At 36.8% G+C, this 10,082-nt stretch overlaps 1 long non-coding RNA gene across 2 annotated transcripts; it reads right to left on the bottom strand.

Annotated features, from left to right (window-relative positions):
• Positions 1 to 1,060: 1,060 nt before the first annotated feature.
• LOC146684698 (uncharacterized) lies at positions 1,061 to 4,716 on the bottom strand. 2 transcript variants are annotated; one of them, XR_014917278.1, is made up of 5 exons: positions 4,446 to 4,716; positions 3,968 to 4,003; positions 3,442 to 3,594; positions 2,984 to 3,071; positions 1,061 to 2,394 (listed from the first exon to the last, which is right to left on the bottom strand). It is a non-coding gene; the product is annotated as an uncharacterized LOC146684698 (long non-coding RNA). The 2 variants fall into 2 exon arrangements; XR_014917277.1 differs by having other exon boundaries at positions 3,968 to 4,716.
• Between the last annotated feature and the right edge of the window lie 5,366 nt (positions 4,717 to 10,082).

The following is a 10,082-nucleotide window of genomic DNA, read 5'->3' as shown; positions in this document are numbered from 1 at the left end:
GTTTCATTTGTCAATTTTTCATTACTTCACTGAAGCTGGAGTCTTAGTTTATTCAATAAGCCAAGTTTTTAATGCCCTTTGTTGCATAGACATGCCCTTCACCAAACAGCCAGAAATCAAACCTATACCCAGGGCTTTTATTTCCTTTTTTATCTGCCCTATATATATATATATATATATATATATATATATGCATATATGCATATATATATATATATATGCATATATGCATATATATATATATATATATATATATATATATATATATATATATGCATATATGCATATATATGCATATATGCATATATGCATATATATATATATATATGCATATATGCATATATGCATATATATATATATGTGCATATATGCATATATGCATATATATATATATGTGCATATATGCATATATGCACATATATATATATATATATATGCATATATGCATATATATGCATATATGCATATATATATATATATATATATATGCATATATGCATATATATATATATATATATATATGCATATATGCATATATATATATATATATATATATGCATATATGCATATATATATATATATATATATATATATATATATATATATATATATATATATATATATATATGCATATATGCATATATATATATATGGGGTGAAACCCTCCATGCATGGATATATGCATATATATATATATATATATATATATATATATGCATATATATATATATATATATATATATGCATATATATATATATATATATATATATGCATATATATATATATATATATATATGCATATATATATATATATATATATATATATATATGCATATATATATATATATATATACACTGAAAAAAATATGTTGTTGGATTTACTTAATTCAATGGTGGACATTTGTTGCACACAGATGTTTTGCTTTGGCAGCAACTTAAACAATTGAGTTAAATTAACACAATTTATTCATGTTCAATAAACCTGTGCAATTTGTGTTGATAAAATGTGACTTAAACATGTTTTGATGAAGTAATTTGAGCTCTTGAAATATTTTAATCCTTCACAATTTTCTCACTTTATCCCAACACCATTCAATAACTTTTACCCAATACTACTTGGTCACTTAAATACTACATGTTATCTTCAAATTACATTTTGCTATTATATTCTAGTATCAAATACACAATTTTCAAATGGAGGCCTTATAACAGATTGTATTGTTCTCTTCCAAGATGGTTGCTGGCATCCACCAGTAACCTTTAAAAACAAAATGTCTAATTTCACTGCATTGACAGAAGGTAAAGAATTAAACTGACATTACTCCTCCACTGAATCTATATAAATCAACAGTTAAATAATGTCAGTTCTTCCGTGTTCTCTGGAATCAATCACAGCAAAGAAATTAGACTCTTTCTTTTGAAAAATGTTGGGAAAGAACAAATCAAAACATTCTATTTAAGGCCTCTGACATCAAGATTCAGTTAAACAACAATTATAACTAAACAATTTGAGGTAATGTTAGTTTCCATTAACATTAAATTAGGTTACTGAATTGGCAAACACCTTCCTATTAACATTACCCATTTTACCCCAATAACTAAAGAAATTAGCACTTGCAGGTCAAAAACTTTATTCAAGAGACGCAAAAATAACATTGATACAGTGACTGTCAAAAAATACAGCACTGATCATACTGTGACATCTTGGTTCAAAACAGCACACTTAGAAATATTCAACGTTCTTTACTTCAACTGAATGAAACTGAAAATACCATTTCACACGACCCATATGGGATATTTAGACTGTATAACTGTTCATGCTACATCTCTTCACTAGTAAAAGAAAGAAAAAATACAAAGAGAAATTTAAAAATGCTGCCAAACAGACAAACAGAGAACTTGTACAGAGCAAAAGGAAAAACAAACAACAACAACAAAAACAGCTCGTCCTCATGGCAGTTGCAGAGTATATAAAAATGAACCCTGCGATCTGCTCCTGGAATTGAGCTTCAAAAATGCAGCAGAACAAGTGTGAGATTTAAATGTCCTCTCACCTAGAGCTGATCACCTCACATGCATAACAGTGAGCTTCGTTGCAGGAGCAGTTTTGTCTTAGTTGTGAGCTTTTCTTGAGAGCTGAGTTGCATCCAACTCCATTACCACCCATTGAATCACCTCAAAAGTGTAGCAGAGCTGTGATGGGTAACTCATATTGAAGGAATAAAAAAGGTCCAAACAGCATGGCTACTGCAAAGGTCACGTTATCCAGATCTTGAAGAACTACTATACCCTCGATGATGATGCCAACGTCAGAAAAGTCATTGCCTGGCGCATCTCTGGAGACAGATGTTCATTGTGGTTTTCTCAATCTGTGCAGTGGCCTCAGTCAAGTCCTGGTTAAACACAAAACATTTTTTTAAGATTCCCTTTTAAACTCATCTCTTTTGAATCTACCAGTTCTAATGTTAGAGTAATTTAAACCATAGTAAATAGCTATAGCCAAAGAGTGGCCTGCCATGCTGCCATTCATGGTCTAACAGAGTTTCTAAGACAGAGTGAAAAACATAATAATTTCAAATGCTTTACATTAGTTTTTGTTAGAAAGACACCGGCCCATCAGAAATCCAGGTTATGTCACTCAGAAGATGTTAGAATTTAGACTTTCAGCCCCACAATTTGGTTAGCTGTTGGTCAGTTGGTCTTTTTTTTTTTTTTCAAACAAAAGCTAATGTAAATACTGGTGGGATTTTTCTTTGTTCACTAGAATGACAAATTTAAAGTTTTTTCACACTGATGTGACCCCTAATACAGGGGTGGGGGTGGGGCCTCAAGGGCCGGCGGCCGAGTTCACTACTAGGCCTCATGTGAACTTCAAATTATTAAAGAGGACTACTGGTCCTAACCAGTCCAATGAGGATCAAGTGGATAACTAAATGCATTTTTAAATGTTGCAAAGCCACAATCTACTCATAAAACACTCACCATGAACTCCTGCACCAAGATGTTGCAATTGTCTTTCACACAGATGCGGAGCACTTTGATGAGACTCCCTTTGAGCATTAATGTCATCCTAAAGTATTATAACAAAGAAAACAGAGATTTGTGAACTTTTCAGTAGCACAGAAGAAAATGATCCCAGACAAAAACTTGACTTTTTAAACCAGTCAACATGCAACACCAGCATCTACAAAGCAATATCAAAAATTCCTGTTTGACATCAACTTTATGGATATATAGTTTCCAGAACATTTATTTTTAAAAAAAGATCAATTTTTCTCAGTGGGCCAGTAAATGCATGACAAAAAAGAATGGCATCCTTTTAGTGGAATCAGTACTCACAGGTAATAGTTGACTGTTTCAATGGATGCAGCATAAAAATCTTTTACTGACCTAATGCAATACATATACACTTTGTAGTTAAAGAATTTTAAAGTTCTTACTGTCATCATGGCAGCTACATCCTTTAGCTTTGTGCCCTGTTCCCCCGATCACTTTGCAAACACTTTCAGCAGACTGTCAGAGAGAAACTCAGCTCCGTCAGAAACCTTGACTGTAAAGGCATGGTTGGGATGCACTGGAATGCTGCATTTTATCTGAAATAACATTTTGAAATTTTGAAATAACAGCAGGCACTGTGCTTGGTTAATCAGTAATGTTTTGTTGAATAAAAACTGTGTTTCCAGATCTTATGGGATTAAAAAAATCCAAAGATGTTTGTTTCTGATTTGCAACCCAAGAACCCACAAGTTACAACCTCATTTTAGTTCAAGTGTGCATTAATGTGAGTCCAGTAATCACCTTTCTGGCAATACATACAGGTATAAGTTAAACCTATGGCAGATTTTGGATTTCTCAGTTGTTTTAATAGGGTGGTCTATTTGTGTATGCATGCACCTAATAATTATAAAAAACCTATTATAATTAAGTTACAGAAACCTTAAGCGAAAATAGAATATACTTTCTTACCATAACACCTTGAACCCACAATCCATCAGCTGACTCCTGGTGAAATGCAGAATAGATGTGGTCTCTCAATGCGCAGCAAAAAAAACAAAAAGAAAAGGACAGCAGGTGAGGGCAGGAGGGGTAGGGATGTAAGCTAGCATAATGCCGCTAATGATATTAGCTAAAGCTGTTCAATGTCCAAAATCTCACTAACACCACGGTGCAGTAAATACACAATGTAACTGAAGAGTCAGTTGACAAATCTATTCACACAGAAAACCAAATTATGTTATGAGTTCCTCGTAATTAGGTTTAATGTGATATTACGGCTCTTGTGCCAAAGACAAATTCAAATGAAAAAGCGCCAATTCTTTGATAACAGATAAAACAGCAAATAAGCTAATGGCTCTTTTTTAGCATGTTACATGGCGACACTCTAGACGTTTAACTACATTTGGCTGAAATATGGTAAATATTAATTAAAAAAATCAAGACATACCAAAAACGTAGAGTTGGCTGCTCGACTTGACTGAGATGGATGCCTTTTTTGAACCACGATCCAAAGCCCGCGAGATGAAATCACGCGTGGTTTCACGAGATTTAACGTTGCTATCTTATTGACTTACTTCACCTGAACATGATATGAACAATTTAATACACCCTTTCTGCATATCATGTAGTTTTTACACTATATAGTTACATTTATCTTTAAAACATGAGGTAATTGTGTTAAATACATGCAAGATGCTTACATAAATCCAAGAGATGGCCAGTCCCTTTTTTTCAGTGTATATATATATATGCATATATATATATATATATATATATATATATATATATATATATATATATATATATATATATATATATGCATATATATGCATATATATATATATATATATATATGCATATATATGCATATATATATATATATATATGCATATATATATATATATATATCCATGCATGGAGGGTTTCACCCCAAGTCCAGCACCCTGAGGCTGTACGCTAAGCGGAAGGAAGGGGGCCGGGGACTGGTGAGTGTCAGCACCACAGTCCAGGATGAGACAACGAACATCCAAGAATACATTGGGAAGATGGCCCCAACTGACCGAGTGCTCAGTGAATACCTCAGGCAGCAGAAACCCAAGAAAGAGGAGGGAGACGAGGAACCATCATGGAAGGACAGGCCCCTGCACGGTATGTACCACCGGCAGATAGAGGAGGTGGCTGATATCCAGAAATCCTACCAGTGGCTGGACAAAGCTGGACTGAAAGACAGCACAGAGGCACTAATCATGGCAGCACAAGAACAAGCTCTGAGCACAAGATCCATAGAGGCTGGGGTCTATCACACCAGGCAAGACCCCAGGTGCAGGCTGTGTAAAGATGCCCCAGAGACAATCCAGCACATAACAGCAGGGTGCAAGATGCTAGCAGGCAAGGCATACATGGAACGCCATAACCAAGTGGCCGGCATAGTGTACAGGAACATCTGTGCGGAGTATAACCTGGAAGTCCCGAGGTCAAAATGGGAGATGCCCCCAAGGGTGGTGGAGAATGACCGAGCTAAGATCCTGTGGGACTTCCAGATACAGACGGACAAAATGGTGGTGGCTAAAAAACCGGACATAGTGGTGGTAGACAAACAGAAGAAGACGGCCGTAGTGATCGATGTAGCGGTTCCGAATGACAGCAATATCAGGAAGAAGGAACACGAGAAGCTGGAGAAATACCAAGGGCTCAGAGAAGAGCTCGAGAGGATGTGGAGGGTGAAGGTAACGGTGGTCCCCGTGGTAATCGGAGCACTAGGTGCGGTGACTCCCAAGATAGGCGAGTGGCTCCAGCAGATCCCGGGAACAACATCGGAGATCTCTGTCCAGAAGAGCGCAGTCCTGGGAACAGCTAAGATACTGCGCAGGACCCTCAAGCTCCCAGGCCTCTGGTAGAGGACCCGAGCTTGAAGGATAAACCGCCCGCAGGGGCGTGCTGGGTGTTTATATATATATATATATATACACTGGTCTACATGCCCATATATAAAATACAACCTGAATCTGTTTGTTTAATTGTTTGTTTGTTGCCTGTGGTAGCACTTTCATAAAGGCACCATTTGATGTGCTTAATTTCTGTTGTTTCAAATTTGGCACACATGAGGAATAGTAAACAGGATCATTAAAATTATTATTTATCACTGTTATCACTGTTGGCTAATTTGCAGTTTTGATCAGGCATTATTAATTTGTGTTTAAGTTTTTAAAACCTCACTGACTGGAAGTACACTCATAAAGACTTGCAGGTGTTATTTAGAGCAAAGTGTTGTTTTGGCCTTAGACTTAAGGAGCTTTTAAATTTGGGAATTTTTCAAGTGGAAAAAAAAATAGCCTGAGGCTCACGGGGTTGACTGTGTGACAGATTGAGGAATGAATGAGTTGTGGAACTCTAAACCTTGCAGATTGCAAAAGCAAGCAGAAAACGCAAAAGAGTTAACTCTCAAATTTAGATGAGAGTTAAAACACATGCTGTGAAGCTTAGATGGAGTCTTAGACTTTTAACACAGATGCCCCTCGATGTGGGATATTTTTGTCTGCTTTATGTTTTGCATAACTTCTAACAGATTAGTCGATGGGCCTTCATTTGTCTTGGACTCGGACAAGCAATAAAATGTATATGAATGCCAGTAAACTAGAGACAGGCAGACTGTTGGAAAGAAGAAAAAAAAAGAAAACGGATAAAATAGTGAATAAGGACTGATGATGAAGACTGGTCAGGGAAATCTGCTCACAAGCCATTCATTTCCAATCCCCCATCCTTCGCATCTGCTCAATCTTTCTCTATTACAGGCCAGATGTATTCCCCAGTGTGTGCAGCACCGGTGTCATTTCCATTCGACACTTTGCTCTTAGCTTCGGTGCCACTGGAAAATGACAAAACTGGAACCACAGCAGAACTTTCTGTTCCACACACCACAGGCAGAAAATTGCCCTCTTTTCACTCTTCTTGCTCCATTTCATCCAGTTGTAGCAGGGCTGCAGTATATGCTTATTCATTTACTGAGATCCATGCCAGACCGTGTCACTTCTTTTCTGCACACATATACAATTGTGCAATTCCTTCTGAATGCATAAGAAATGTAGAAATATGAGGGACCGTGGTGTGCATTGCTTTTTAAATGTATGTAAATCAGCTTGTCTCTGTGTGATTGACATCTAATGCAAGCTGTGTTTTTGCTTTGAATGTAAATGATTTGTGGCAGACAAGGATTACAAATTATTCGCTGACTTTATTTAAACGTCTCTAATCCCACTTAATTACGTACTGGCTTCCACACTGACTGCTATCCTCGAGTTGTTTACTTAAGTCTAGTTTATTCAGATATGGCTCCTGCCATCCCATCACACCCCCACAAATAAACCAAGCAACCACCTTCGGAAATACTTTCTCCTGCTATCTCTTTCATGCAAGTGCTACTATTTATGGGCTTTGTCTCTCTCTGACTGGATTTGTGTGCATGTGTGTATAGTTGTGTGTCTGTGCACGTCATTTTATGCCTGTGTGCACAGTGAGTCTATATATAAGCCATTATGTAGAGTGCAAATGAGAGAGTATTATAACCTGAGTGTCACCTTACTTGGAAATTTCGAAATGAACTGCAGCTTTTTTTTTTAAAGAAAGAGGGAACCATTTACAGAAAACATGTCAACTTCCACTGAGTCCTGCACTGAGTCTGAAAGTAACTTAATTACTACAAATCATTTTGCAAAAGGCCTAAGCTGCATAATTTATCAATATCTCTTTGCTGTTCATGTGACATAAACCTGGGCTAGGGGGTTTTATCAAGTTTTAATATAGCCACTATTAGCCACAATAGCTGCTGGCCTGATCAATGGATTGCAAAATAATTCCAATATTTGTAGTTTAAAGTGTATTTGTATTTGTTAGAAAATATATTTGCTCATTTTTTACACATTTAAAACATTTGAAGGGGAAAATAATCTCCTCCTAAAATGTCACTGATGAAATGTCACCAAAACAACCTTTGCACAACAAATGTCTATGATTCATGATCTCTATGGGAGGTCCTTGCTTCTGTCAGGAGCTCATGACAGTGTGTAGTAAAAGACAAACTAAAGTAAAGTTTATTTTAGACCACTGTAATCATCAAAACACCAAATTAGTGACTATAGTTATAGTAGAAAAATACATTTCCTCCAGTACAGTCCACAAACTTGTACAAGTTGCGCTGAAGCTGTTGTGGTGTAAGATGGTGGTGCAAAAACATTTTTTCCTTTAACCTGTCCTTAAATACTCTCTAGACTGATCCTGGCTTATCTTAGTCAGTACCATAAACCACGGAAACATTATAGTTTCATTCATTCTTTCTAATGCTGCCAATTATACGTGTCAGTCTTTCAAGTTCAAAGTAATTTTCTCCTTTTCACTTTCCCTGTTGTGATTTCACAAATGTTTGATCCTGCACTACAGCATTTCTCTAGTAGGAATTAAAATAGTTTGTGACGCTGCAGGACACTTGCAAAGTTTTGAGATGCTGTAGGTGACAACTGTGACCCACTGTTCTCCTGACAGTATCACTCAGTAAGGCCTTTTAACCCCCTCTTGGACCCTCCACCAGTATACATGTATCATCATCAGTGCTGCCAAGGATAGCATGTTTCATCATCACACTGGCATTCTCTCTACCCTGGGACAGAATTCAAACATGTTGTCCAGACTTTCCATTGTACTCACAAAAAATAAATAAATAAAAACATGTTAAAAATCTATATCTCAAGAAACATCTAAACCTGACTCCTTGTGTACCCCCTCAAATCAAATAACATCCTGCTGCACTAAGCCCAAAGGACCTTAGGACCTTGCTCCAGCTGTGGAACAAATTAACTGGAGGAGACGTTAGTTCATAATCATTTTAAAAATCTATACATACAGAATCCTTTTGCTATGAAAATATTGAACTTGGGGATAACTGGAGCATCACAATGGTGAAAAAAGGGTGAAAACCATTCACTACTCCCGTGTGTAGTAGCATCACATTTTAGCTAACATATAATTGGCAACCAGGAACAAAAATCAACAAGGCTTCAAAGAAGACAGAGAGAAGGTGACATTTCTGAGTAACTAGAAACCAAAGATTTCCAGAAACACAAACCACCAGGGAGAAAACTGCAGAAAAAAGGTGATTTTTGGCTTCAAAATTCTTAACAGACGTCACCAAAAATGATGCAGCTATCTGGCAAATTAGAGCTGTGTTGTGGATTCGTTATTGTATTACATTTATGCATATTTTTATATTCATCAAATCATTTCCAACCCCCTCATGCTCTATAGGTGGTGTGATTATCAACTTTAAAAAGATATGTAGTACATGAACCATCAGCCTCCACTTCAAATGCATCCTAAGCAGTTTCCAGTCCTGGGCGTTTTTTCCTTGTATTGTTGCACGTTAGGAATGATAAAATCTTCTGGCTGTGCCTAAATGGCAAAGTTGAGCTGCGGTTGATCAGTCTAACCTTTTGATCTATGTGGAACATGTGTGTTAAGCAAAGCGCTTCAGTTCTCCATTTTCATCATGCACTCCATGCTCTGCTGTGCTCCCTGCACTAGAAAAAAATACCAACAGAGAATATTAACTAAACAAGATTATTTCTAAAATAGTTATGATCTTACTGTAAGAAAACATCTGAAATTCATGATAAATGATGAAACCTGGATGTCAGTATTTCAGAAAAAGTTCACATCCCAATCTGGGGCTGCATCTGAAGTGCATCACATGTTGTTGCATTACACTTCTGCAAAGCTATTTTTAACTGAAGTATTGCCACCCTCTGATGATGTACATCTTGCTGCTGGTGAGCTCACCTGGAGCTATGGGGTCTTATCTGCCTCTGCTCCGATTTAAACCCACAAAAGTGAGAGTGCTGCTCAGAAGTGCCTCGGCAAAGCGTGCAGTTTTGAGTTACGGGTAGGTCGGTAATGGAAACTCAGCCTTCAGGTTATATGAGTTTTCTCATCAAACCAGAGAGCATGGTAATATGGTTGGTACAGACAAACCTTGAAGGGTTGTGGTGACTGTGGAGAATCAGGGTGTGGGTGCTCAGGTCACTTAAGGTTTGAGATG

This window comes from Copadichromis virginalis, linkage group LG20 (genome assembly GCF_057382275.1).
Source record: "Copadichromis virginalis isolate Kocher_CV1m ecotype Utaka linkage group LG20, C_Virginalis_male_GT1.1, whole genome shotgun sequence".
In the NCBI taxonomy this organism is placed as follows: domain Eukaryota; kingdom Metazoa; phylum Chordata; class Actinopteri; order Cichliformes; family Cichlidae; genus Copadichromis; species Copadichromis virginalis.
This window is presented reverse-complemented; position numbering and strand designations above follow the sequence as displayed.